Here is a 5,000-nt window from a genome sequence, read left to right on the forward strand (position 1 = left end):
CGACAACCGTGTACAATGTTTTACCAAAAATGAAAACTACAATTGTTATTAAATATGACTAAGGTGACATATTTAGGTATATATATATATATATATATATATATATATATATATATATATATATATATATATATATATATATATATATATATATATATATATATATATATATATATCTTTATGTGTGTATGTATGTATGTATCCATACGTGCACACACATAAGTACACATACATATACACATACTTCCATTTATATATATATATATATATATATATATATAACTATCTCTCTCCATATATATATATATATATATATATATAAAACTTACTTGGAAAAGGATGCGTGACGTTCGATTATTATTATTATTATTATATATATATATATATATATATATATATATATATATATATATATATATATATATATATATATATATATACATATACATACATACATATATATACGTATTACATATACATATCTATTATACATTTATGTTTGTACATATATGTGTGTGTGCATATATATATATACATGTGTATGAGTTATTCTTTCTCTCTCTCTCTCTCTCTCTCTCTCTCACACACACACACACAAAAGTATTTGACAAACAGTGATTAAATGCGAGATTAACCGGAAGTAACCGAAGTATTATTTTACGAATTGTGAGCAGACGATAGCGGTGTGTATGTGTGTGTGCGTATATATATATATATATATATATATATATATACACACGTGTGTGTTTCCCTTTCTCTCACACATACACTCACAGGAGTGCGTACACAGTACACACACATAGACTCACAAACACACACATACACACACACACACACACACACACACATACGTATATATATATATATATATATATATATATATATATATATATATATATATATATATATATATATATATATATATATATATATATATATATATATATATATATATATATATATATATGGGAGAATATACAAAAAATAACAACAGACGAGGACAGGTGGTGTAAATAACAAAAGTATATATTAGTATGACGCTCGGGATACGGAAAGTCTTTGACGTTTCGAGCTACGCTCTTCAACAGAAAGAATACGGAGACAAGGAGAAAAACACGGAGAAGTGGAAAAGTTCAAAAGTTTTTTAGACGTCGTGGTATATTGAAGCGATTTCCAATCAGAAGATGGGTCCAGTGTAAATCCGTGGGTAGGAGAGGTGCAGCCGGAGGATATATATATATATATATATATATATATATATATATATATATATATATATATATATATATATATATATATATATATATATATATATATATATATATATACATATATATATATAGGGAAAGTGAATGTGGGAGAGAGTAAGAGGGAATAGGGAGAAACAAGGGAAAAACCAATAGGGAATGGGATAGATAAATACATAAGACAGACAGACAATCAGATAAACTGACATACAGGCAGACAGACAGGCAGGCAGACAGATAGATAGATAGATAGATAGATAGATAGATAGATAGATAGATAGATAGACAGACAGACAGACAGAAAGATAGATAGATAGATAGATAGGTAGATAGACAGCATGAAAGGAAGAATGAAAAGAAAGAAACGTGCTTTGTTTTGATAAAAATGCATGCTCTTTTTTTTTGTTTTCATAACATTTCTCCATTATATTTTTGGAGAACTTTGAATCAAAGCTAATCAGCATGAAAAGAACTCCAGGTGAGAACTAAAGGGAAAATGCCGATTCTCCATTTTCTTTTTATAATTTAGATAAGTTTACTACCAGGTAAATGTTTGTCAAAGCTAATAAGTCATTTCAAATGTTTTTAAAGGAACGTTTTTTTTTTTTACATTACTTTGTTTCCGTTCGTACTTTCATTTTACTCGAGATTGCTATGTTGATTCATAAGTCTTCAACATTTTAGTAAGTTCCATTCTCTATCAAACTAATCAATCAACCTACAATAAATAATAGCCTATTAAATTCCTAGAATTTTTACTGAGCCCTGTATGAAACTACACTGAAACTATTTTCAATATCATATTTGTTATCACATCTAGTATGTGTATAAATTTGTTATCACAACTAGTATATATATAAATTCGGACTAGATACAACACATATACATAAACATACGTATATACATACATACATACATACATACATACACACATACATGAACACATAATATCTAAACATATGTATACTAAGACTTACATATTTTCATATAAATGTATACATATACATATACACACACGCATTTATATTTGTGTGAATGTATGTGACTGTGTATGTGTGTGTGTATATATATATATATATATATATATATATATATATATATATACATATATATATATTGTATATATGTGTATATATATATGTGTGTATATATATGTATATATATATATATATACATATATATATATATATATATATATATATATATATATATATATATATATATATATATATATATATATATATATATACACGCATATATATATATATATGTATATATATATATATATATATATATATATATATATACACATATATCTGTTTATATATAGAGAATATATATATATATATATGTGTGTGTGTTATATATGTATATAACATATACATATATAATATTATACAGTATATTTAAATACGTTTATATGACGGGATTCTTTTTAGTTTGCATCATTCAAATCTACTCAAAAGGCTTTCGTCGGCCCGAGGCTATAGTAGAACACACATGACCAAATTGCCACGCAGTAGGGCTGAACCCGGAGCCATGTGGTTTGGAAGCAAGGATTTTTTTTTTTGTTTTTTTTTGTTTTTTACCACACAACCACTATTTATCATTGTTATTATTATTAAAAGATATTCCAAAATGCAATATAGCAAAGCGGGTATTTAAACAAAAGTGTGGCAGGAAAAGGAAAACGAAACAAAACAAACAAACGATAATTATATGAATTTCAATCCTAAAGGGACTTCTCAACCATTCTTCCTGTGTATGTGTGTTTCTGAAGTGCGCGCGTGTGTGACTATGTATGTGTGACTATGTATGTATATGTGTGCATATATATGTATATATATATATATATATATATATATATATATATATATATATATATGATGTATGTAGATGTGTGCGTGTGTATATATACATATACATACATATATACATATCTATTTATCTATATATATATGGATATGAATGTATATGTATGCAAACACACATACACATACACACCAGAATTGATATGTAAAAAGTAATTGCAAAATAAATATACAATGTATTCGATACTTTGCATGTTTGTAAAGTCGTACATGTATGTGCGTATGTTTACTTGTGTATGTATATTCTTGTCTTCTTTCCTTTACTCATTCTTGTATTGATATGATATTTGAACACACTCAGTTTATCTCCATCCTTTACATACAGTCAATATTCATTATTTGTTTGCATATCTTTACGATAGTTTTCGTTTTATGTACAGCTATAAATCCAAATAGTTAAACTGTTATAAGTTAATCCCTCATTATTTAAGGCAATGTTTTTATGCAATGTGCAACTGCCTGATCTAATCCCCAGCCTTACATAGCAGTTTTGAATGATTGATTACATTATTGAATGAAAAAATCTGCTTAGTTTTACTGCAATTGATGGAAAAGGAATCCATTCAATGGTGAAATTGATTTTATCCACCTCAATATTATCCAAGAATTTGTGATGTCACTTTAATTATTGTAAAATCATAAAGTTTGCTTTGGTGTACACGCCTGAGTGTATGTATGTATGTATGAATGTATGTATGTATGTCTGTGGCGTGTGTTTGTGTTTCTATGTGTGTGTTGTGTGTGTTATTTTGTGATGTGTTGTATTGTGTGTGTGTGTGTGTGTGTGTGTGTTTCTGTTCATACACTTGGGAGATTATTCCTATGGATGCAATGTCTGGAGTAATTTCGGCCCAATTCGGTGATATGAATTAATATTCAAGGTCACTGAGAATATAATTTATTACTGTTGCTGACGCTAAGGCGGCAAGCTGGTAGATTCGTTATAACACCGGCTAAATTGCTTTGTGGTTGTTGTTCTTAGTTCATATTCCAACGAACTTAACTTTGCTTTTCATCCTTTAGGAATTGTGCACTGGGGTCGATGTAATCAACTAGCTCCCTCCCTACAAACTTCAGGCCTTCTGCCTATTGTAGAAAGGATTATTATTGTTATTGGTGAAGCAGCGGAAGTGGTAGCGCGTCTTTTGCAACATTTTACCAACTCCCACTACGGCTCACAACGTCCTCAATTAAAATGTCACCGGTTTTGACGTTGACACTTTCCTTTTAAGGATCAGTGATATTGTTGCTAATACCAAATGTCCTGTCAACTGCTCTCTCCCTTAAAATGTTATGGTCTAATATCATTGTACAAAATTGTCATTCCTCTTAGTTGTACTAGAGTTGGTTGCGTTGAGTGGACGTCTGTAAAATAACCCGGACAAAATTTGGATCTTATTCCATTTACTTATGATAAGAATGTTTTTTTTTTCTAGTATATTTTGTTTGGGGACACCTGAGTCCTCGCGTCATTATTATGATTTGAAAAAAAAATAATAAACTCCAAGATTTGTCTTAATAAAAATGCAAATTGTTTAGTATGTTTTGATTATATTTATACTTTGTAAACATTAAATTACTCGAAGATTTTATATGGACTCCTCTGAGGTGCTGTAAAATATGTTAGCAAGGATTGAAAAGAAAAATTCAAAAATTTGAACGAATTTTAAACCCTAACCCTAACCCTAATGGGAAAAGATGATGATAAAAAAAAGTCAATAAGATCCTGTTATGGATACTCTAACCACTACAAATGAAAAAGGAGTAACTGTAATAGTTTTAGTGACAAAACCAACAATAACAGTTTTAATGATATTACATGCTGAATCGAAACACTTGACATAGAACAGTTGCCTGAGAGGAAGAAAGCAAAAACAAGGGT

This window comes from Octopus bimaculoides, chromosome 9 (genome assembly GCF_046866305.1).
Source record: "Octopus bimaculoides isolate indiv1 chromosome 9, ASM4686630v1, whole genome shotgun sequence".
NCBI classification, from domain to species: domain Eukaryota; kingdom Metazoa; phylum Mollusca; class Cephalopoda; order Octopoda; family Octopodidae; genus Octopus; species Octopus bimaculoides.